A 26,656-nucleotide genomic window follows, 5' to 3' on the forward strand; every position below is an offset into this window, starting at 1 on the left:
GGTAAGAAAGAGAAAGTGGCCCCGGGCGAGACCAGACTATAGGTGCAGCTCCAGCCTGGCTCGTCAGGAGGATGGGGAGGCTTCCTGGTGATCAGGCGGTGACCACTTAACTCACGGAAGGTGGGAAAGTTCTTTGTAAGGACCCTTGTGATTACTGGGCTCATCTGGATAATCCGGGATAATCTCCCCTTTTGAAGATTCTTAATCTTAAGTCCCATTTGCCAAGTCCCATTTGCCATATGTGGTAACAGTCGCAGGTTAGGGGATTAGGACACGGACATTTTGGGGGAGCCGTTATTCTGCCTGCTGCACCATCCTCTTCCTCCCCGACCCTCGGATCTAGGAAGGCTTCCCTCTCCTGGGGGCCAGGAGAGGTGCCCTTATATTTGTGTCCTTCCCACTCCAGGATTCCCTGTAAAAATCTCCAGGGTGCACTTTTCCATGCCTGATCCCTTATATATCAGGCCAGCTTAGTTCTGGGTGACTGAGCCCCAGGAATTCCTAGAAAACGTTTTCTCCCAATAAAGCTTGGCTTCTGAAAACCAAAAGTGATGGTGGATATATGCCTTCATTCATTTGTCCAAACCCATAGAATGTACAGCACCAAGAGTGAACCCTGATGTAAACTACAGACTTGGGTGACGACGTGTCTGTCGGTGTAGGTTTCTTGATTGAAACCAACATACCGTTACGGTGGGGGTGACGCTCACCGGGGTGTCTGTGCTGGTGTGCGGGAGAGGATTCTCCGCCTTCCACTCAGTTTTGCTGTGAACCTACAGCTGCTTTAAAAAAATAACGTTTATTAATGAAAAAAATCAAAAGTGCTTGTTTTCGGGGCTTTGTCATAGTCTGGATTTAAAAAAAAAAATGCTTTTAACTCTTAGACACAACTATTTTGTTCTAGATGGTGGCCCTCTTGCCCTGAATCAGGGAGTACATTTACCACGTGTAATCCAGGGATGTTCGGAAGTTACTGGCAATAAAGACAACTTAATTTAACAGGAAGACAGTGTTATCACCGCAGTCAGCCCACGTGAGCCTCCCACGTGAGAGACCGCAGGCTCCTGCAGGTACGGCTGGTCCTTGGCATCCCCGAGTCTCCACGACGCCAGCAAGGAATTCCTTGGTTGTGTCATTGGGAACTTCTCCACAGCTGGGTGATTATGTCTGGTCCCTGATGTCTTGTCTTTAATGAGTAATGGTTGCTCTCTAGTAAGAGTTGTAGCTCAGGACGTGTTAATCTCTCAGTCCTGTCCTTGCAAATAAAGTAGAACAACTGCAGCTGCCCGCCAGTGAGCCGTGAGAAATAAACAGGTCCTTGCTGAATTGCCTCTAAAGCGGATCAGTAGAAGTTCTATAGCGGAGACACCATCAGGTCCAGACTTGGTTTCCAGATGACGTTAAGCTGAGTTGTAGGAGGAGGAGACTTTGCACGTGGTGTCTGAACTGAGGTCCAGCCCCCTCCTGCCTTTCGTCCTCCACAGAAGCCTCAGGGAACAGGGCACACCTGCTCCAGAGGGAGGAAGCCTTCAGCAAGTGTGATGCGTAAATGTCCACACCGTCTGCCCTTGGACGTGGTCACAGTGTGAGGCTCGGGCCACAGCCGACGTGAGAAGGGGCAGAAGACACAGGGCTGCCGTTTCTCTTGCCAGCTGGAGAGGCTGCCCCTTCAGCAGACAGCAGCGTGCCCAAGGACGTGCCCGCCACATGGGGACGCGTGCTCGGCACCTCCCATGCCTCTCTCTCCATCTCCCGAGAGGCGGCATAAGTGGCTGTGGAGCCCACGTCATGGAGATGCTCCCTGGAGAGGCTGGACCTGGCATCCAGTCTTTGCCATACCCAAACTTTGTGCCTCCACCCCTGCCCCTGACATCCCTGCATGACATAGGGATTTGTCCCAAGTGACAGGACCAGGACTGGAATGCCCATGTCAGAGAAGGAGGCTCTAACCCCAGGCTGGCTTCCAGGGCATGGCCAGATGCCAGGAGGGTCAGGCTTTGCACAGCACGGCTGCAGGACGGCTGCCCAACTCTAATCCAGAAATCATAAAACTAGCTTTAAAACAGCATTGCCAATGTGTCAGACATATTAGCAAGCCCTGGATTCATTCTCAGACAAGGAAACAATTTCAGAATTTTCTTTGACACAAACTAACTTGTATTTTATAACATTCTCAACTTCTGATATTTAAATTGAAAAAGACATCTAAAAAATCCTTTTACACATTGCATGAATTTCCAAATAAATTTACATGTTGCATTCACTTCCAAAATACCTCAAATGCTGCATTCTTATACCGATGTCATACTTTTTATAAGAAAATTAGCAGGTTCTTCTTGGGCAATCAACACTCCTTGGCTCACTTTTTAAACTACAATGCCAATCCTTTTACAGAAATCAGCTCAGGAAGGTTTCTGACAGAACAGCCACGGCTATAGGTTTTGGGAGGTTTTGGGACCCGCCAGGTTCGTCTGCATGTTCTCGAGTGTGAGGGGCTGCATGGCCAGGATTAAATGACTTCATCCAGAGTCTGACGCAGGCTTCTGGAGATGCTCAGAATCTCCTGGTAATTTACTGGCGCCTTGTTGCCTGGGTGTTTGTCTGTTTTCATTCCTCAAACCGGCAGCACTTCTTTTCATAAATTAGATCAAAGCATCTTTCAGAAGATACTGAAAACTGATGAGGGTTGACAGGCCTCTTTGGAATTGCCTGACTTACTTTCCTAGAATCCAGAGCCGTGAATCAATCTGAGACTTGCGTGTGAGAATGCCCCTGGGGGGAGCCTCTCATGGACCACTGCCTTCATTGTGGCTTGTAATTTATAGACTTCGAAGTAGACGATTATTTTAACAGATTATCATGTACAGAGGTACTTAGGCTCAAAGGAGAGAACTTCAAGTTAGCTGGGCTCAGACTTGATTTAGTTGGCTATTCGGGATACATACCAAGTTTCCCTCAAAATATTTATTTTTTTAAAATAAATTTATTAATTTATTTGTTTTTGGCTGTGTTGGGTCTTCGTTCCTGTGCGAGGGCTTTCTCTAGTTGCGGCGAGCGGGGGCCACTCTTCATCGCGGTGCGCGGGCCTCTCGCTGTCGCGGCCTCTCTTGTTGCGGAGCACAGGCTCCAGACGCGCAGGCTCAGTAGTTGTGGCTCACGGGCCCAGTTGCTCCGCGGCATGTGGCATCTTCCCAGACCGGGGCTCGAACCCGTGTCCCCTGCATTGGCAGGCAGATTCTCAACCACTGCGCCACCAGGGAAGCCCCAAAATATTTTTATGTTTTAATTTTTTAAAGGAAATCTCCAAGTCAAAAAAGACAACGCAGTTTGCCAATAACGAGAAATACTGGCAATGAAAGTCACCACTCATCACTCCATTCTAAGGAGGATGAGAACCCCATTTCACTGATAAATTTCTATGAGTCTCTAGTATCCAAGGAACTTACATACTATTTCTTTAAAAAAATTTTCTTTTGCTGAAGTACAGTTGATTTATAATATCATATTAGTTTCAGGTGTGCAACATGGTGATTCAATACTTTTATACATTATATTCCATTTAACGTTATTACAAAACTATGGCTATATTTCACTGTGCTGTATAATATATCCTTGTTGCTTACCTATTTTATACACAGACTTGCATTCTATTCTAATCTTCATGACAAATTTGACGTTTATTTGCCCCAAGTTGCACACAAGGCTGGGGTTTAGTGAAGAAAGGACAAAAAAGGACTTGTGACTCATGGTCACTTACTAACCACAGTGAAGTTGGTCACTGGGACGGACACCTACATTTAAAACTGGGGCACATCTGCCCGTCTTCTTCAGAAAAAAAAAATGTCTGTTCAGGTGCTTTGCCCATGTTCACAGCTGGATGTTGTGTCTTTTTGCTGTTGAGTTATACGAGTTCCTTAGCTATTTTACCTATTAACCCCGTATCACGTATGTGGTTTGCAAGTATCTTCTCCCACACCACAGGGTTGTCTTTTAATTTTGCTGATGGTTTCCTTTGCTGTGCAGACAGTTTTAGTTTGATGTAGTCCCACTTCTTTATTTTTGCTTTTGTTGCCTTTGCTTTTGATGTCAAGTCCAAAAAAACATTTCCAAGACCAATATAAAGGAACTTATTCCCTATATTTTCTTCTAGGAGTTTTACAGTTTTAGGTCTTACTTTTAAGTCTTGGATCCATTTTAAAAAAAGAAGGAAATCCTGCCATTTGTGACAACATGGGTAAACCTGGAGGACATTATGCTAAGTGAAATAAACCAGACACAGAAAGACAAATATTGCATGATATCACTTATATGTGGAATCTAACAAGTTGAATTTAGAGAAACAGAGGGTAGAATGGTGGTGACCAGGGGCTGGAGGAGGGGGGAAATGGGGAGATATTGGTCAAAGGGTACAAACTTTCAGTTCTAAGATGAATAAACTCTAGAAATCTAATGTACAGCATGGTGACTATCATTAATAATAATGTGTACTCACAATTTTCTAAGAGAGTAGATCCTAAGTGATCTCACCACACAATAAAAGGTAACTTTGTGGAGTGACGGATGTGTTAATGAATTTGATTTTGAGAATCGTTTCACAATATACGCATATGTCAAGGCACTGTGTTTACACCTTAAATATAAATAATTTATTTGTCAATCATAACTCAATAAAGCTGGGAAAAACCAAAATTGGGTCACAAAGAAACAACACGTCAGCGACAAGCAGGTGAATTAGTTTGCCAAGGCCGCTGTAACACAATACTGCCCTCCCAGTCCTGGGGGCTGGAAGTCGAGATCAAGGTGTCGGCAGGGCTGGTTCCCCCGAGGCCTCTCTCCTTGGCTGGTAGATGACCCCCACCTCCCTGTGCCCTCACATGGTCATCCCTCTGTGTGTCTGTGTCCAAATTTCCTCTTCGTATAAGGACACCAGTCATACTGGATTAGGGCCACCCTCATGACTTCATTTTACCTTAATCCCCTCTTTAAAGACCTTCTCTCTAAATGCAGTCACATGCAGAGGTACTGGTGGTTAGGGCTTCAACATATGAATTTTGGGGGGAACACAATTCAGCCCATAATAGCAGGTGAGGAAGTTAACATCTTTTAAAATGGAGGAAAGCATTTTTGTATTTAAATGGTGGACTATCTCTCAGCACACTTAAACAGAGCTGAGTGACATTTGAACTGGTCCACTTTAGTGTCCTGGAATGTTAGAGCCAGAGGGGACCTTTCAGATCTGGGACTGAGCATCTTACCCCAGAGATGAGACCCAGGGCCCAGGGAGGCCAGCTGACTAGTCCCAGGTCACAGAGCAAGGCGATGGCTGAGGAGGGTGGAGTTCTCACCCCAATGTCCTGTCCCCACAGAGAGGCCTCTAGATTCACAGGGCTGGAATCATTCAGTCTTAAGCACATAGTCGTATGGTGTCCTTGCTGTATCACAATCCACTGCCCGGTGGTGGCTTCTTCCTGCTTGGTCCCTCCGAGGTGTCAGCAACACCCCCAAGGGCAGTAGGTTATATTTCTTGTCTCGGCCCCAGGAGAGAGAGGACTGGCCCTGCCCTCCTATTCCCAGGGGAGGGCCCCCATTTTTGGAGGGTGGCAGGGCCCTGTAGCAGGGAGCACAGGGCATCAGCCAGTCCCTGGAGCTGCCGTCTTTACAGGAGCAGTGTTCTCAGACAGAGGGACGTCGGACACAAGGATGGTATGTTCTCCAAAGTTCTGTTCAGGGCCGTCCTGAGGGCTGCCCGCAGGTGAGACCTGGGCCCACTGGAAGCATCCATCTCTGAATCAGAGCCAACAATGTCCAAGGCCTCTGTGTGCCAGACCCTGTTCTAGAAGCTTCCACCATGGTGATTCATGTTCTCTCCCAGCGACCCTATGAGGGAGGTGTAGCTGCTACAGATTGTGTGTCACGGCTGCACAAGGTGACCAGCTTCCAACCTGGGCCGTCTGACTCTCAGATACAAACCCCTGCCACTCCTGATCTCTTACAAGATTTTACAGGTTTGTCCCTGACTATTTCGAACTGTTCAGAATGACCTTTACCCTGACATATTTTGGCTTTTGAACTTATGGGCCTTTAGTACAAGTGAAAATCAATCATTATTTACTCATGTAAATGATTTTTATTTCAATCATTTGGAATGAAATTCCAGATTTCAGTCAAATGTGCCACATGTTTAAAATAAATTGATAAGCTGGAGAATGTTTTTTTGTTTTTTTTTTTTGTTTTTTTTTTTTAAGATTTTTAGAAATTTCATGTAATGTCTGAAACATTTATATTAACATATTTCCATACATATTTCCATACACATACAAATATAAGATTTTTAGAAATTTCATGTAATGTCTGAAACATTTATATTAACATATTTCCATACATATTTCCATACACATACAAATATAAGATTTTTAGAAATTTCATGTAATGTCTGAAACATTTATATTAACATATTTCCATACAAATAACCCAATGAAAGTTTAGTATTAGTTGTTTTGTTTGTTTTTTTATACTGCAGGTTCTTATTAGGCATCAATTTTATACACATCAGTGTATACATGTCAATCCCAATCGCCCAATTAAGCACACCACCATCCCCACCCCACCGCAGTTTTCCCCCTTGGTGTCCATATGTCCATTCTCTACATCTGTGTCTCAACTTCTGCCCTGCAAACTGGCTCATCTGTACCAGTTTTCTAGGTTCCGCATACATGCATTAATATACGATATTTGTTTTTCTCTTTCTGACTTAATTCACTCTGTATGACAGTCTCTAGATCCATCCACGTCTCAACAAATGACTCAATTTCATTCCTTTTTATGGCTGAGTAATATTCCATTGTATATATGTACCACATCTTCTTTATCCATTCGTCTGTTGATGGGCATTTAGGTTGCTTCCATGACCTGGCTATTGTAAATAGTGCTGCAATGAACATTGGGGTGCATGTGTCTTTTTGAATTACGGTTTTCTCTGGGTATATGCCCAGTAGTGGGATTGCTGGGTCATATGGTAATTCTATTTTTAGTTTTTTAAGGAACCTCCATATTGTTCTCCATAGTGGCTGTATCAATTTACATTCCCACCAACAGTGCAAGAGGGTTCCCTTTTCTCCACACCCTCTCCAGCATTTGTTGTTTGCAGATTTTCTGATGATGCCCATTCTAACAGGAGTGAGGTGATACCTCATTGTAGTTTTGATTTGCATTTCTCTAATAATTAGTGATGTTGAGCATCTTTTCATGTGCTTCGTGGCCGTCTGGATGTCTTCTTTGGAGAAATGTCTATTTAGGTCTTCTGCCCATTTTTGGATTGGGGTGTTTGTTTCTTTGATATTGAGCTGAATGAGCTGTTTATATATTTTGGAGATTAATCCTTTGTCCGTTGATTCATTCGCAAATATTTTCTCCCATTCTGAGGGTTGTCTTTTCGTCTTGTTTATGGTTTCCTTTGCTGTGCAAAAGCTTTGAAGTTTCATTAGGTCCCACTTGTTTATTTTTGTTTTTATTTCCATTACTCTAGGAGGTGGATCAAAAAAGATCTTGCTGTGATTTATGTCAAAGAGTGTTCTTCCTATGTTTTCCTCTAAGAGTTTTATAGTGTCCAGTCTTATATTTAGGTCTCTAATCCATTTTGAGTTTATTTTTGTGTATGGTGTTAGGGAGTATTCTAATTTCATTCTTTTACATGTAGCTGTCCAGTTTTCCCAGCACCACTTATTGAAGAGACTGTCTTTTCTCCATTGTATATCTTTGCCTCCTTTGTCATAGATTAGTTGACCATAGGTGCGTGGGTTAATCTCTGGGCTTTCTATCTTGTTCCATTGATCTATGTTTCTGTTTTTGTGCCAGTACCATATTGTCTTGATTACTGTAGCTTTGTAGTAGAGTCTGAAGTCAGGGAGTCTGATTCCTCCAGCTCCATTTTTTTGCCTCAAGACTGCTTTGGCTATTCGGGGTCTTTTGTGTCTCCATACAAATTTTAAGATGATTTGTTCTAGCTCCGTAAAAAATGCCATTGGTAATTTGATAGGGATTGCATTGAATCTGTAGATTGCTTTGGGTAGTATACTCATTTTCACAATGTTGATTCTTCCAATCCAAGAACATGGTATATCTCTCCATCTGTTGGTATCATCATTAATTTCTTTCATCAGTGTCTTATAGTTTTCTGCATACAGGTCTTTTGTCTCCCTAGGTAGGTTTATTCCTAGGTATTTTATTCTTTTTGTTGCAATGGTAAATGGGAGTGTTTCCTTAATTTCTCTTTCAGATTTTTCATCATTAGTGTATAGGAATGCAAGAGATTTCTGTGCATTAATTTTGTATCCTGCAACTTTACCATATTCATTGATTAGCTCTAGCAGTTTTCTGGTGGCAGTTTTAGGATTCTCTATGTATAGTATCATGTCATCCGCAAACAGTGACAGTTTTACTTCTTCTTTTCCAATTTGTATTCCTTTTATTTCTTTTTCTTCTCTGATTGCCGTGGCTAGGACTTCCAGAACTATGTTGAATAATAGTGGTGAGAGTGGGCATCCTTGTCTCGTTCCTGATCTTAGAGGAAATGCTTTCAGTTTTTCACCATTGAGAATGATGTTTGCTGTGGGTTTGTCATATATGGCCTTTATTATGTTGAGGTAGGTTCCCTCTATGCCCACTTTCTGGAGAGTTTTTATCAGAAATGGGTGTTGAATTTTGTCAAAAGCTTTTTCTGCATCTATTGAGATGATCATATGGTTTTTCTTCTTCAATTTGTTAATATGGTGTATCACATTGATTGATTTGCGTATATTGAAGAATCCTTGCATCCCCGGGATAAATCCCACTTGATCGTGGTGTATGATCCTTTTAATGTGTTGTTGGATTCTGTTTGCTAGTATTTTGTTGAGGATTTTTGCATCTATATTCATCAGTGATATTGGTCTGCAATTTTCTTTTTTTGTAGTGTCTTTGTCTGGTTTTGGTATCAGGGTGATGGTGGCCTCATAGAATGAGTTTGGGAGTGTTCCTTCCTCTGCAATTTTTTGGAAGAGTTTGAGAAGGATGGGTGTTAGCTCTTCTCTAAATGTTTGATAGAATTCACCTGTGAAGCCATCTGGTCCTGGACTTTTGTTTGTTGGAAGATTTTTAATCACAGTTTCAATTTCATTACTTGTGATTTTTCTGTTCATATTTTCTGTTTCTTCCTGGTTCAGTCTTGGAAGGTTATACCTTTCTAAGAATTTGTCCATTTCTTCCAGGTTGTCCATCTTATTGGCATAAAGTTGCTTGTAGTAGTCTCTTAGGATGCTTTGTATTTCTGCGGTGTCTGTTGTAACTTCTCCTTTTTCATTTCTGATTTTATTGATTTGAGTCCTCTCCCTCTTTTTCTTGATGAGTGTGGCTAATGGCTTATCAATTTTGTTTATCTTCTCAAAGAACCAACTTTTAGTTTTATTGATCTTTGCTATTGTTTTCTTTGTTTCTATTTCATTTATTTCTGCTCTGATCTTTATGATTTCTTTCCTTCTGCTAACTTTGGGTTTTGTTTGTTCTTCTTTCTCTAGTTTCTTTAGGTGTAAGGTTAGATTGTTTACTTGAGATTTTTCTTGTTTCTTTAGGTAGGCTTGTATAGCTATAAACTTCCCTCTTAGAACTGCTTTTGCTGCATCCCATAGGTTTTGGGTCGTCGTGTTTTCATTGTCATTTGTCTCTAGGTATTTTTTTATTTCCTCTTTGATTTCTTCAGTGATCTCTTGGTTGTTTAGTAACGTATTGTTTAGCCTCCATGTGTTTGTCTTATTTACATTTTTTTCTCTGTAATTCATTTCTAACTCATCGTGTTGTGGTCAGAAAAGATGCTTGATATGATTTCAATTTTCTTAAATTTACTGAGGCTTGATTTGTGACCCAAGATGTGATCTATCCTGGAGAATGTTCCATGCGCACTTGAGAAGAATGTGTAATCTGCTGTTTTTGGATGGAATGTCCTATATATATCAATTAAATCTACCTGGTTTATTGTGTCATTTAAAGCTTCTGTTTCCTTATTTATTTTCATTTTGGATGATCTGTCCATTGGTGTAAGTGAGGTGTTAAAGTCCCCCACTACTATTGTGTTACTGTCGATTTCCTCTTTTATAGCTGTTAGCAGTTGCCTTATGTATTGAGGTGCTCCTATGTTGGGTGCATATGTATTTATAATTGTTATATCTTCTTCTTGGATTGATCCCTGGATCATTATGTAGTGTCCTTCCTTGTCTCTTGTAACATTCTTTATTTTAAAGTCTATTTTATCTGATATGAGTATAGCTACTCCAGATTTCTTTTGATTTCCATTTGCATGGAATATCTTTTTCCATCCCCTCACTTTCAGTTTGTATGTGTCCCTAGGTCTAAAGTGGGTCTCTTGTAGACAGCATATATATGGGTCTTGTTTTTGTATCCATTCAGCCAGTCTATGTCTTTTGGTTGGGGCATTTAATCCATTCACGTTTAAGGTAATTATCGATATGTATGTTCCTATGACCATTTTCTTAATTGTTTTGGGTTTGTTTTTGTAGGTCCTTTTCTTCTCTTGTGTTTCCCACTTAGAGAAGTTCCTTTAGCATTTGTTGTAGAGCTGGTTTGGTGGTGCTGAATTCTCTTAGCTTTTGCTTGTCTGTAAAGCTTTTGATTTCTCCATCAAATCTAAATGAGATCCTTGCCAGGTAGAGTAATCTTGGTTGTAGGTTCTTCCCTTTCATCACTTTAAGTATATCATGCCACTCCCTTCTGGCTTGCAGAGTTTCTGCTGAGAAATCAGCTGTTAACCTTATGGGAGTTCCCTTGTATGTTATTTGTCGTTTTTCCCTTGCTGCTTTCAATAATTTTTCTTTGTCTTTAATTTTTGCCACTTTGATTACTATGTGTCTCGGCGTGTTTCTCCTTGGGTTTATTCTGTATGGGACTCTCTGCGCTTCCTGGACTTGGGTGGCTATTTCCTTTCCCATGTTAGGGAAGTTTTCGACTATAATCTCTTCAAATATTTTCTCTGGTCCTTTCTCTCTCTCTTCTCCTTCTGGGACCCCTATAATGCGAATGTTGTTGCGTTTAATGTTGTCCCAGAGGTCTCTTAGGCTGTCTTCATTTCTTTTCATTCTTTTTTCTTTAGTCTGTTCCGCAGCAGTGAATTCCACCATTCTGTCTTCCAGGTCACTTATCCGTTCTTCTGCCTCAGTTATTCTGCTATTGATTCCTTCTAGTGTAGTTTTCATTTCAGTTATTGTATTGGTCATCTCTGTTTGTTTGTTCTTTAATTCTTCTAGGTCTTTGTTAATCATTTCTTGCATCTTCTCAATCTTTGCCTCCATTCTTATTCCGAGGTCCTGGATCATCTTCACTATCATTATTCTGAATTCCTTTTCTGGAAGGTTGCCTATCTCCACTTCATTTAGTTGTTTTTCTGGGGTTTTTTCTTGTTCCTTCATCTGGTACATAGCCCTCTGCCTTTTCATCTTGTCTATCTTTCTGTAACTGTGGTTTTTGGTCCACAGGCTGCAGGATTGTAGTTTTTCTTGCTTCTGCTGTCTGCCCTCTGGTGGTTGAGGCTATCTAAGAGGCTTGATTGGAGAATGTTTTAAATGTATTTATCCATTCCTTATTTTCAAACAATGAATTTATGAAAATGGATTATGCTTTAATGAAGCTAAGAATTATTTTAAACAGGTTTTCTTTTTTAAAATTTGAGCATAAGTAGGTTTACAAGATTCTAGTACTGTTTTCTGGCTTTACTGATCAAATAGTTTTGCTAGTTGTAGTTTTATTTAGGGTGCTATCTTTACTCAGAGATTTACTGATTGTCTTAAAATTTCCAGGAGTATTTGGAATATCAAATGTTATCCTTTTGGGCCCTGTTTACATCAACTTCAGAAAAGATACTTCATTTCTGGCAACAACAGATATACTGTGACAATCCTCCTGATGGAAATAATTATAAAAGTGTGTGTGTGTGTGCACTTAATTCCTATAGAGAAGTGGGGACCACTTATTGCAGGCAGGACTTGAGGAGGTATGACCCTGGAGAGGAGGCACACACAAGAGGTGAGCTTCACAACTACCTGGATATATTCCCTGGGATGTGTTCCATTCCAAAGGATGGAGTTGGGGAGGGGGAGGGGATGGGATGTAGGTAGAGCTCCAAGCAGAAAGCAAAACATTTACTAGGCTGAGGAGACATAATCAGAGCTCAGGAATAACAAGTGGCTGAAAATTAAGAGAGAGGACACCTCAGAGAAGCAAGCTGGAAAATCCCCAAACAACTTCCTTGCAAGTTGTGGGCTAACTCCTGAGCTGTATGTGTGACAGGTCAAAACACTGAAAAGATTTTCAGCGGCCACAGGATGCTGAAGAGGCAAGAGTTCAAACCCTGCCAAGGTCAAGGGCTTTGGTGATCACCGCAGACTATCAAGTAAGAGCCTGAAAGGGCCATACCAAGTGGTGAGTACCACATCCTAAGGGTGAGGGAAAGACTAATGCAGGTCGGCCATAGCAAATCCGACAACTAACCATTGACAGGACCACCGTGACCCGGTGGTACCCACTTGCCTGCCAGAAAAACACTTAATCTCTTTGGAGGAAACATCATCATCTGAAGCCACTACCATTTCTTTTTATCTGCAAAGCCTGCAAAATCTGATATTCAATAAAAAAAAATTACAAGGCCTGCTACAAATCAGTACTGAATAACAAAGAAAAACAATAGACTTTAGTAAGAGACCCACAGAGATTCAGATTTTGGACAGACCAGACATGAACTTTAAAATAGCTATGATCAACACAATTAAGAATAAAGAGAAAAGGATGGAGACTTTCATCAGATGCCTAAAATCCATTAAAAAACTAAATTGTAATTCTGGAGCTAAAGTAATCATAAATTAAATTAATAATTTAATGAATGAGTTAATAGGAGATTAGATACATCAGGAAAAATAATTAGTGAGGCAGGTGATAATTCATTTGGGAGTATTCAAAGTGATGCACAAAGAGGAAGAAGAATGGAAAACGTAAAGAAAAGTGTAAGAGACGTGTGGGACAGAGCAAAAAGGTCTGATCTGTGTATATCAGCATCCCCAAAGGAAAACGAAGAGAGAGTAAGACTGAAGGAATATTTAAAATTCTGGCTGCCAATTTCCCAAAACTGATACTGTGTTAGTCAGCTCAGGCTGCCTTAACATAATCTCACAGATTGCATGGCTTAAACAACAGAGAGTTACGTTCTCATAATTCTGGAGGCTGGAAGTCCAAGGTCGAGGTTCCAGCAGGGCTGGTTTCTGCTGAGACGTCTCTCCTTGCTTTGTATACAGCACCTTCTGTGTCTTCACGTGGCCTTTCCCCTGTGCACTTGTGGGGAAAGAGAGATCTCTGGTGTTTCTTCCTCTTCTTATAAGGGCACCAGTCCTAGGGGATTAGGGCTCCACACTTAAGACTCCATTTAACCATATTTACCTCCTTAAGGGCTGTATACCATATACAGTCACATTTGGGTTAGGGCTTCAACATAGGAATTTCGGGGGAACACAATTCAGTCCATAACAGATGCGCAAATATAATTAAAAATATCATGTCACAGATGTAAGACACTTTCCAAATCCAAAGCAGGATTAACACAAAACTGCACTTAGGCAAATTATTCTTAGATTGCTGGAAAACAGATGAGAAGATATTAAAAGCAAAATAAAGAAAATATTGAAGGGAAAAAAGAATCCCTACCTTCACGGGAGCAATAAAACTGAAGGCTGAATTTCAGAAATGAGACCCAGAAGACTATGGGATAATACCATTTAGGGGATTTTTTTTTTGGATGTGATTTCAAAAATAGAAAAGATATAAGAATAATAAATTAGCCCCATCTACATCTTATCCCAATTCACCAATTATTTCCGTTTCTCCATTTGTCAATTGTGAATCTTCTCCTTCCATTATCATATATAACTCAAATCATATATATATATAATACATATTCTCATTTAGAAGTAATTTTCAGACACAGTGCTCTGTCATTCCTAAACACTTCAGTGTACATTTCCTTAGAACAGGGTCATTCTGTTATATCACCACAGTAAAGTTTTCAAAGTTAGGAAATTTTGCATTGACAGAACATTATTAACTAATCCAAAATCGTTTTTCAAAGTTCTTCCGTGTTCCAATAATGTCCTTCATTCTTATTTCATTTTTTGCAGCCTGAGAGCCAAGCCAGATACATTCTGGAGCCAGGCGTCTGGTTCCTCCTAAACTAGGTCAGCTTCTCTCCGTTTTACCCTTCTTTGCTTTGATGTCGTTAAAGAGGATGGAAAGTTGTTTTATAAAATGTTCATTGTGGGTTTGTCTGATGTTTCCTCATGAATAGATTTAGATTTTGCCTTTCTTGACAGGAATAGCGTGAGGATGATTTTGTGCTCTCGTAAGCGGACTGTAGCAGATGTGGATTTGAATTCAAAGGCAAAAAGGGTGACGCCCGTTTCGCCTTCCCAGATTTGTAATCTCCTCCACCACTTCGAGAAACCCAGCCCATCACCCTCAGGGTACTCACTCGTTCACACAGTCCTAGCTTTTAAGGAATGCATTTCAGAAGTGCCAACGACGCCACTGAGAAAACAAACTCACTAAACCAGAGTTTAACATCTGTTTACAGTCTCTTTTTTTTTTTTGGTCTTTATAATCAGGCTACATAGTCAAATTATTGTGTTCAAAGATTCTTGGGTTAGTTTTTCCTCTCTTCAGAGTCTGTGTTATTTAATTGAAATACGGTTGTGTTAATTAGCTCCTGTATTCTATTTTAGGGATTTTGAGTACAGGAAATCTTAATATGGTTCCAAAATTCAAAACTATACGAAAAGTAATGCTCCAAGTAGTGTCTTCCCCAAACCTTTTACCTCATTGCACATATGCCTGTAGGTAACCAGTCTCAGTGGTTTCTGGCTTCTTCTCCCTGTGTTTGTTTTTGCAAAATGAACCAACAGATATTCGTATTTCTTCTTTGTACATACTATATATGTATACTCTCCTGCCCTTTGCATTTGCGCTCAGCAATATATCCGGTTAACATCAGTGAGTAAGAACACCTCTTAATCTTTTTTACACCTGCTCAGTACACACTTGTGTGCTGCCCTGTAACTTAGCCAAGCGATCCCCTGCATCTTGTCATTGATGACAGAGACTGACTTCTACTTAAAGGCCAGAGAGTCAGCTTTCGAGGCTCACAGGTTTTGGGGTCTCTGTTGGATTTATTCAACTCTTCCTTTGTCATTCAAAGCAGCCATAGATAAACTAGCAGGGTTTGGCTGTGTTCCAGTAAAACTTTGACTGTAAAAGCTGGCAAGTGGCAGGGGGCACTTAGTTTGCCAACCCTTGGTTTAAAATATTATTATTATTTTGCCATCACAAACAAAGCTGCAATGAATAACTTTGTTAATCTGCATTTTTGTATTGTCAAAGGGGCAACTTCAGGGTAGACTCATAGAAGAAGTGTTGAAGGTAAGTACACGTGTGGCTTTGATATTGCCCTACCTTAAAGATGCATAGATATCCTTCCCACCAGCAGTTATGGAAATGCCCACCCCACAGCCTCGCTGTCAGAAAGCGCTGTCAAATTTCTCCACTTTGATTATCTAATGGGTGGGAAATGGCTTTGCAGTGTGGTTTCACTTGGCATTCTTCCAATGTTGAGTAGATTATTTTGTATTGTCTTTATCTGGTGTTAAATGTTGTAATTCTTCCTATTCTTCATGAAAAGATTTTTTTTTCACTTTTTATGCAGAGAAATTTTTGTAGCCTTGGGAATATCTAATTTTTGAATTTTTTGTGTAATTCCCTTGTGAAATTATCAGTACCTCATATTTTTTTCAGGTAGTTTCTTCATAACTGTCTAACTTCTATAAAAACTATTTTGTTTAACCTTTCTGTTTCTAATAGGGTCAATTTTGGAGAACTCTAATTTCATAGGAAATTATGCATTTCATCTAGATTTTCAAATTTATTTGCATAGAGTTCTGCAAATAATCTCTTATGATAGTTCTTAATTTTTACTTTTTTGGACAACTGATTATTATATATATATTTTTCTATATATTTTCTATATTATTTCATATATATATGTATGATTTCTTCTCCCTTTTCCTAATCAAGGTAGCTAGTTGTTTGTTTACTTTGATATTTTGATATTTTGGAGGAAAAATCCATGTTTTGATTATTAATTTGATCTACTATTTTTCTCTTGTCTAATAAATTAATTTTTGGTTTTATTTTTTGTTTACTTTTTTGTGCTTATTTTGGTTTACTTTTTGTTCTTTTCGTGGCTTTTTCATTTATTTTTGTTTATAATGATATAAGCATTTAAGGCTACAGAGTTTCCTCTGATTCCTGCTTTCAATGAATTCCATAACGGTTATCATTTTTTTTTTTTTTTAGAAATTCCGTAATTTCATTTTGCATTTTCTCTTTCGTCTGAGTTGTATAATTGAAGGTTTTGTTTTTTTCAATTTCCAAGCTGAATTTAATTTTTGTTTTTTTAGTTTAGTTATTAGTTTCTAGTTTTATTGCACTGTGAAGAGACAAGACTATTTGCAATTGTCTACTTTATGGAATGTATTGATATTTTCTCTGTGACCTAATAAATGGTCAATTCTAGTGGAAGTCCCATGTGTGCTAAGGAGTAACTTTTGAATAGTTCAATAAGATCTATCTTCTTGATTATGTTGCCAGTGTCTTCTAGCTCCTTACGGAATTTTGTCCACTTCTATACTTTCTACTTTATGGAGATATTTACTGTTATTTTTAGCAGAGTTATTTGTAACTGATGCGTATTATTGTGAATTGTGGTCATAGTGTTAAAACATATCCTTCTTTGTAATCTTTTCACTCAAGGTCAGAACCTCTGCTATCTCATTGCTTTCATTTGCCTGGTATAACTCTGTCTTCCTTTATATTTTTAGCCTTTTTAAGTCACGTGTATCTTGTGCATGCAACATAGAGTTGAGTCTTGCTTTCTGAAACAAATTGGAAATAATTTTGAATAGGTCAGCTGAACTCATTCATATTTAGATGTGGCTGTGATGAGTCTCACTGCAATTATATTACTTCATGTCACTATTGCTAGAGTTACTCATGCATATGTGTTATTTTCTTTCCTTCTGTGTTGGGTTTCCTCCATTCTTTTATTTATTTTACTGTCTCTCTCTCTCTGCTATTTACATTGGCTTGTGTTTTGTTCTACCTTTATTGCATCTTTGTACTTACACACTTTAAAATTCCCTCAGCCTTGTCTGTTCTTATTTATTATTTTTCTGCCTTTAGAAAGAATCAGTTTTGGTGGTTTCCTTGACATTTCCCTGAGCTCCATACCACAATCAATACACTTATTTTCTTTTCCCTCTTCTTGTTTAGTTTTGTTTCCCTTTTTAGTCTTTATTATTTCCATTTTGCCAAAATATGTGATATTTATATCTTCTTCCACTCTCATCCCCACTCTATTAGCTTAGTCTTAAATATTCAATTAAGTATATTAAATCATGACCATTAGTTCCTTTAGCCAAGTTTCTTTGGTCATAGCTTGGTTGGAAGAAGCCCATCCTCCAGCAGATTCCTCAAGAAAGGCTCATGAGAACAGAGGTCCTGTGATCTTACATGATCAAAATTGCTATTCTAGCCTTGATGTTAGACTGCTTTTGGCCGTGTATAAAATCCTCGGTTCACATATTCTTTCCTCATATTTATTGAAATTCCCCCATTGTTACCTTGAGATGTCTGATGCCAGACTAATAGGTTATTTTTATAGTTTTTCCTTGAGGTCCAGAGATTTTTTTTTTTTTAAGCTTTTAAATTGTAATTGTTTTACCAGGCTAAGTTTTTTGGGTTTTTTTTTTGGTTTTTTTTTTAAACGTCTTTATTGGAGTATAATTACTTTACAATGGTGTGTTAGTTTCTGCTTTATAACAAAGTGAATCAGCTATACATATACATATATCCCCATATCCCCTCCCTCTTGCATCTCCCTCCCTCCCACCCTCCCTATCCCACCCCTCTAGGTGGTCACAAAGCACTGAGCTGATCTCCCTGTGCTATGCGGCTGCTTCCCACTAGCTATCTGTTTTACGTTTGGTAGTGTATATATGCCCATGCCACTCTCTCACTTTGTCCCAGCTTACCCTAAAGTTGATCATTCTGGGTCAACTTTTCTCTGGTCGCTGTAGGCTCTGGCAAAATGTAGACTTAGGTCTTCTTTTATTTCTGTAAAGTATCCATGAAGTATAGATTTACATATTAGCCATGACCCATTGTTTTGTTTTTCTGGGGGGAGAACCTCTGATTATACATATGTTGGATTTTGTTTTGTCTGTCCTCCATTTCAACCACTTTTCTTTGACCTTTTTTATGTCTTTTCTTCCTTTATTTTTATTTTCCAAGTTATTCTGACTTTCTTCTATGACTTTTAATAAATTTCTATTTAAATATGTTCTTACTCAGGCAGTCTATAACTTTGCTTTCATTTCTGATCTTACACTATCTTTTTCTTCCACTTTTGTCCTGAGTTCAATAAATTCTCATTTGATTTCTTCTACTTTTTGTTTATTTTTAAAATCTTAATGTCTGCATTTCTGATATCCTCGAATGCTCGTATAAAGGTATTTACATTTACTTTGGAGCATTGCATTAGTTTTATTCGGCACTCTTTTGGGGAGTGCTGGGTTCATCAGCTTAAATTCTTTGATTTAAATTTTCTGTTTATTCTTGCATTTGCTTTATATAGATGAAGTCTGCTTAAGTTGATTCAATATTATAATAGTTTGGAGAATATTATAACTTTTATATTTTAAGAGAAACTTCTTTCGTTATATCAAAGTGTAGCTTCTGTAATGGAGTTTTAGGGGGTGGCAGGTGGAAGTGGTGTGGGATCTATTTTATCTTGCAGAGATCCAAATTATGCCCACTTGCTTTGTCCTTTCCCCTTCCACCACCCAATATCCAGTAAGTGTCTTTCCTTCCATTTTCAGCCCCTTCTTCCCTGGAAACAATGTCTTTCTGAGTCCCATTTAATTTAACAACATTCCCTCTAGTCAGTGCATTGATCTGATAAGACCTTTTTTTAGAATTTTTGCATCTAGGATGGATTTTCTATGTTTAGGGCCATTTTGGGTCTTTCTGTGCATTTCCCCCCCCCCATCCTACTAGGTTTCCACAAAACCTTGCACTACATTCCAGTTGTTAATTTTCTGCCATAGATAATTTGAAGTTTGCAGTGTTATTTGAATTTTTGTTATGCAGACGATGTTTTATTTCTTCTTATTTTTCTGTACGCTATTTTTGAGGCTGTGCGGAGAGTTTCAGGTTCAGGTGGCCTGGAAATGCTAGAATGACATCTGTAAGAAGCTGGGGAAAAGTGCTCCAACCTGGACACTTAGGCCCAGTTACACTGTTGTTCAAAGATGAAGGCACGAACATGAGAAGCGACAGACATCCGTGAAGAGGTGAATGGTAAACAGGGGGCGTTTTGCATGATGGGAGGCCTCATGGCAATACTGACAGTGAACTGCTGATTCAACCGTGATCGACCCCAAGGCCAGTGTGCCGAGTGCCAGCAGCCAGACACACAGAGTGCGTGCTTTGTGATCCTGTTTATGTGAAATTCTAGAGAGACAAAACCAATGTGGTGACGGAAGGTAAATCAGGGATTGCACGAGGCTGGGTGGATGGTGGCCTGGAAACCAAATGCAAGGGGGCGTGAGAGACTTTGGGGGGCTATTTATTCTGCTTGTGGGGGTGGTTACATGGATGAGCACTTTTGTCAAAACTCTCAACTGTTCACTTAATATAGATGAGTTTTATTATGTGCAAATTATACCTTGAAGTTGATTTTTTAAAAAGGAAGAGATGCTTTCAGAAAAACAAAAACTAGGAGAATGCACTTCTATGAGAAATGCACCCCAAGATACGCTACAAGGAAAGGGGGTTCTTGAGATTCAGGGAAATTGTCTCAAATGGGAGCCTGGATGTGTGGGGAGGAATGAAGGGCCTCATTCTGGGGCCTTGGTGCCCCCTCCATCCACCGCTGAGGTGAGCCCTCCAGGACTTACATCCTCCATCAGAGCAGGTCCTGGGAAGGGACCCCTCGGGATGAGTGCTTCCTCTTGGAACAGCAGACCTGGAGCTGGGGCGCCCGCGCCATCTGTCGCTATGGCCAACCCAAGCAAGTTTTCGTTGCAATCATGAGACCGCTGGGCAGACAGCACTTTGCAAATGGACCCATTTTTAACTCACTGTAGGACATTTTGGTGACCTGTTTAAGAAAACAGTGTTGAGCGAAGGAGGCGCCCCTGAATCCAGCACAGATGTGCTCACACCGTGATGATACCCAGTGTTACGGACCAGCAGCCCGATCGTGCAGCCCGGGATTTCTCAGGGAATATTGCAGCCGTACATCCTCTTGAAATGTCTATTTGACAAGAATTTTGAAAACTGAGAGATGAATAAAAAGCGAGCTCTCGGGAATGGAACATCTGTGTTACAGAGGCTTGTGGGAGCAGTGATAATAAACACCTGTGAGAATTACAGTTATAGAACAGAATGCTTTCTAAACCTTGACAATAACAATCAAGATAATAACACCAGCACTTACAAAAATGGAAAGAGGCGAGAAGTGAGTGGATAAAATTCTATGCCTTTTAAATCTCTTCTCCCAGCAAAGTGAGTCAATCATTACTGAGTAAAATGGAAACTTTATCTAAACAAAGGAGTAAAGCCTCAATATTTTTCATAGTGTTTTTATTTTTAAAAATCTCAGAGGGATCTTGTAGGAAACAAAATATAAATAGATATTTACCAAAAAATCAGCAATTTCCTCAGCTTTACCTCTATGCTTTTTTTGGTTTAATTCTGGTAAAGTCAAACTTAATATACTTATTAAACAGTATTGTATATTATGATTCTTTTATAGTAAAAAGTTATTCTCCCATGCGCATAGTTCTAGTCTATCTGTATATAGGTACAAAGAAGTCTTCATTGATATTAATATAATATTAATAATGGTTAGGATATGGGGATTATTTTTTGGTAGAGTACTCTCCTGCATTTTTATTATTTTATTATTACTCTTACATAGTAGTAGTAATAATAATAATAATAATAATAATAATAATAATAATAATAATAATAATAATGGCAACTAATGTTTACTTAGCACTCTTTATGTTCCAGGGATGGTCTTGGTCCTTGGTATCTTTTAACTGCCTGAATCCTCAGCCTATGAAGTAGACCCCAACCTCATGGATTAGAACATAAAGGACCAGGAAGTTCATGTCACTTTTCCAAGGTCACTGGCAGAGTCCGGGGGTAAGCCTGGGCATACTGGCTCTGGAGCCCCTGCCCCTCCCTGCTGGGCTCTGCCCCTCTTAGCAGGTGTAATTTTTATAAGGCTGTGTGCTAATTAGTGGCTGATCACGAGGCAAAAACTGTACCAGCTACTAAAGGAGGATAACAATATAAAGTTGTTAACTAGGCGACTGATAAATAGAAGATGCTGAAGTGTTGCAGAGGTAGTAACTGCCAAAGCCACTGCTAGAGGAGGAAACGGGAGAGGTGGGGATGATTAAAACTTGGAACTGAGAAGGTGGTTCCCTCAGAGCAAACCACAGACCTCGGAGGTGGGTGCTGGCCAGCTGGAGGAGGGGTCCTGGGGGCTGAGACCCGGAGCTGTGAGGAGAGGGTGTGTGCTCAGTGTGACGGGCTGACCCTGCTGGTCTGGGAAAGGCTGCAAACTGGTTTCGTCTATAGGAACCACTTCCCACGCAGGGAAGACTTCTTGCTAGGGTGACAGTCCCAGGAACCACCCTAGACTAGTAATAGGAAGGAAACAAGAAGCAAACAGGGGGAGCGATCCCCTCCTCACGTCTCAGCCCGACGGTCTGTCTCTCTGGCATCTCCTCTGGGCAGAGCCTACCATGGAGCCGGCTGGAGAACCAGAAATGTGGTTGGAAGAGCGGGACCGCAGCATCACAAAGCAGAGGAGAGGAGCGTGGGCTGCGGCTGGAGACAGCCACGTGATTGCCAGCACACAGCCCTTTAGCTGCTGTGAGCCCACACGCACTTGTCACACGGGCACTTCCATACTGTGCAAACACAGCCTGTCTCCACCTAACGAGATCCAGCTGTCCTGCACACAAACAGAGGCACTTTCATCCTCCCCACCTTGACGAGACCCAAGCCTGCCAGACGGTGCTCATCTCTGGGAGACAGGTACCCTGTCCATCTGGGCTGATGTTCAACACCCCTCAGGATCTGCTTACCTAAAAACTCCAGTGTAAAGAGACTCTCCCAGGAAACACGGATGGAATAATAAGGGTCAGGAGGAGAGAAGAACAGAGATTACCCCTGCAAATGCAGCTCTAAGCCAGGGGATTCTAGCTGGCTTCCAACATCATCCTCAGGGATCAGAGTGAAGCCTGGCAGGGAAGTTGGGGGTGTGGGAAGTTATCCCAGTTATTTTGCTTTTAGGAAAAAAGGGGAGAAAAAACCTACAGGCAGAAGTAACCACCCGCTCGCCAACCAGTTGAGTTTCCTATACGGACATCAACCTCCATTCACGGGCTGTCACCTGTTAGACAAGGTGCTGAGGGTCCCGTGAGGAGAGGGGCAGTTCTGAGAGGAAGGGGAGGGGGCACTGGGGTGTCTCTCCGGATGTGGGGAGACAGGGGGTGGGAGCCAGCCGTCAGCAGTGCGGCTCTGTAGAGGACAGGGTCAAGTCCACAGCCAGCTGAGCAGGGGCCTGAATAAGAACCACCCAGACCTGGGTCCAGGCTCCGGACCTCGGCAGCTGGCTGCTCTTCCCGTGCTCAGAGCTCGGGAGCCTGAACTGAAGGAGATGTGACAGGAACAAAAGGGGGCCTTGGCTCACTGTGGCCAGCACCAGCCAGAGCTCCATCGCCTTCAGCCTCTGGAACTTGTCTTCTTCCAGCCTCACTAGTCACTGAGGGAAGGGGAGGTGGGGACGTCACAGAACAGAGCATGGGCATTGGATCAGATAGACTTGCTTTCAAGTCCCAACTCAGGCACCCAGCTGTGTGACCTGGGACCAGTCATTTCAATTCTCTGAGCCTGGTTTCTTTAATCCTGTCTTGGTTGCGGCTGCTATAACAAAAGTGCCATGGAATTTACTTCTCAGTTCTGGGGACTGGAAGTCTGAAATCAGGGTGCCAGCATGGCCGGGGTCTGGTGAGAACCCCCTTCCCAGTTGCAGATGGCTGGTTTCTCCTGTGTCCTCATGTGGTGGATGGAGAGAGGTCCAGAGGGCTCTATGGGGTCTCTTATAAGGGTACTAATCCCTTCATGGGGGCCCCACCCTCATGACCTATCACTTCCCAAAAGCCCTGCCTCCTAACACCATCACTGGGGTTAGGATTTCAACATGGGAATTTGGGGGACACAAGCATTCAGTCCTCAACAAATACCCACTGTTCAGGGTTCTTCTGTTGATCAGCACTGCTGTGCACTGGCCCGGTGCCCAGCTCTAGGGGGGTGGACGGCAGTTCTGTTACTGGCAGAGTCACAATGGTGGCTTGTTATTGGGTGTCACCAGTACCTCCGTTCGGTAACCTGGAGTCCGTCAGGCTATTTGCAGGAAGGGGTCCCGAGAGCCATGGGCACCCAGCGCTATCTTGTCCGTGGAGCCACAGGCTGACGGATGCTGCATGCATGACCAGGGTGGTTGTCAGCTGACACTCCCCCGTGGCTCTAGCTGGTGAGCTGGGATCTCAGACACTGTTCTTCATGTCAAAACACTGCAACACGGACACGCAACAGAAAATGGAGTCCAATCCTGGAGGGTTGGAGGAAGAGGAGGGCTGGGAGCCGGGTCAAGGGGCTGTCCTGCCTTCTGTACCCCGTGTGCACCGTTCTGCCACTCCTGCACCTTCCATCTTCCCTCCTGCTGGGCTGCCCCTCCTTCTTGGGACGTGACCCCATTTCCAGGCTCAGTCAAGCAAATTTCCCCAAACCCTGCCCTCAGCTTGGTTCTTGCCTCAACACTTGCTCTGCCCTCTCCCGTCTCTCACAACTGAAACCACATTGTCCATCAAACTGTCTAACATGCCTCCTTCAAGAAGTCTTCCCAGATTGACCTGCTTCCTTTTCACATTTCTCTGCTCAGAACATGGCTGTGGTGCACTGCCTTCACATGCATTCATTTCTGTGATGCTTTGCCCGGGCCTGCCTGCTTTTATTTACTTTTGTCTTTTAGGTTTATCTGCCTGGACTGGTGACTCTGAGGTTTGGGGACCCTCACATGGTATTTATTTTTCCCAAATAATGGGGATGCAAACAATAGGGGTGCTATCTGGGGAAAGCCCCTTTATTAAAGTTAAATGTGCTGACACTTTCCTCACCTACAGACACAACTGACTGAGCTTAAAATCAGCGAGGATGCTCCCAGGGGCATCCCAGTGTCTGGAACGAATTACTCGGAGCCTCTGGGCGGCCATAATTGTCATTAGTAACACAGAGACTGATGCTGCTGAAATCATTACTGTGGCAACTGCGGAGAACATCCTGTCAAAGCAGCAGAGCAGACTCAGCGCTTCTTCCTTCCCTTGCAAAGGACTGTTTGGGTTCTGAACGCATCCCGCCTGCTGGCACGACCATGCTGATTTCACAAAGCCAGAAAGAAGAGTTTTTTTTGACGTGCGCTAGTTATGACCAAGCGATGCTCACCGTCTGATTCTTCAGTGGCTGGAAGATCCCGGCGGTGCCTCCGCGGTGCGTCCCGTTGCCACTGGCACAGCTGTCCCAGGGAGAGCTACCCAGTTCCCGTGTTAATGGGATGTATCCATGACTTGCTAAGTATGACTCCTCCCTTCATCCTGCATATAAGACGTATCTCCTGAGCAAAGTAGCCAGTCTTCCCGGCAGGGAGACAGGAGCTGCGTACCCTTCCAGACTCAGGGTGGCACACGGGGTCCGCAGACAGGAATAACATCCGTCACGCTAGGATGACCAGCGAGGTGGTTTACGATCTGTTGCGATGCCTCTGTAAGTGAAGTGCGTGGTTTTATTATTCAGACCTAGTCGCTGTCACCCAGAACTAATTATAAAATGAAGACCTCAACCAGAATGGAATTCGAGTTTCCCAATCTCATTTCTAGTTGCCATTGTTTTCGAAGCCGAAAACCTCAGGCTTTGTGGACCGGAGCAAAAAGAGCCTTGGAATAAACACCCCTTACTACAAACACTGCTTCTAGGTGTGCAGGCTGTAACACAGGAGTGGCTGTGATTATTCTTGGCGGTGGTAACTTGACCCAGCAGTGTATACAGGATCAATACTCTTTTTAAAAAAAAAATATTTTTTAACATCTTGATTGGAGTATAGTTGCTTTACAATCAGGATCAATACTCTTTATTCCGGCATTTAAGTAGTTGGAACGTGAGGGACCGCACTGACCTCATTATATACGACTGAGCAGGCCAGACGCTGAGAGGTGGGCCACAGTTACTCCTGTGTGTGTGCACGGGTGAAGGTACAGCTGAATTCAACATTCAGCCAATTGGGAGCCTGGTGATAATGGCCCCAAGAGGGTCCATTGGCTCTGCCTCCAAGGGTCATGAAAATCGACAGTGGTCAGACCAAGGCAGGACAACAGTCCTTATCTTTTTCTGCTTTCATCTCCTCTGAGCCAGATAACCTATTCCTGGGGCTACCCAGCTGCCTGCCCTTCCAGCCCTCAGTCCTGGTCTTAGAGGGCTCTTCTTGGGCGCTTTGAGGTTTCAACAGGTCACAGTCATATAGATGCACATTGCAATAAAACTCCCATCTACTGAAACGTCTGGAGGTCATGGATAGCCAGGCAGGGGAACCCTAAACTTGAGGGCTATGTGGAGTTATGTACCCACCTGGATGGATGGGGAGAGTTGCGGTGAATGGAGCGATGTGTTGGAATTCTGGCTGAGCCGGGAGAGAGAAGGTGTGGGTTCTCGTTCTGGCTGTGCTATTGGCTGTTCCTGGACAAGTGAATGATCTCTCTGTGCCTCTGTTTTTGCAAAACCTGAGTCGGGTTTCTTGCCTGTGTAGACTGCTACCATCCGCACTTTCTGAGCCTCGCCCTGGAGAGGTTCTGCCTTCAGGTTCAGCATCTTTCCTGCCACGTCCCTTGTCCCTCTGCCACGGCCCCTGGCAGAGCACAGCCCCGTGGACCCCCAGGAGACATGTCCCATGAGTGAAAAATGAACTCTGTCTTTTCAAACCGTTGACTGCTCCAGGTGTCACAGCAGGACCACCAGGACCGTCCTGACGGATACGCCTCTCCTTCCGACTAAGGAAGTGAGTTCTGAGCACCAGAAAACGTCGGTAGTGGATCATCTGAAATCATGGCATTTGGGATCCAACCTGTAATTGCAGAGACTTGCGCTTTCTCATCTGTTAAGAAAAAAGGGAAAGTAATTATGTGATTTGCAGAGGTAATAAAATTCAGAAGAAACAAAAGTGATACCCATTTTTTAAATGTTTGGGTGAAATGAAACGTGCTTGTATCTTTTTTCCACTGTGAATGGAAATTAAACGGCAAGACAAGAAAGTTTACACAGAGGAATAAACAGATTCCTACTGAGAGACAAGAAGTGATCATCGCAGTCGTAATTATGCGAAGGATAAAGA

The sequence above is a fragment of the Eschrichtius robustus genome, chromosome 7, assembly GCF_028021215.1.
Source record: "Eschrichtius robustus isolate mEscRob2 chromosome 7, mEscRob2.pri, whole genome shotgun sequence".
Lineage (NCBI taxonomy): Eukaryota > Metazoa > Chordata > Mammalia > Artiodactyla > Eschrichtiidae > Eschrichtius > Eschrichtius robustus.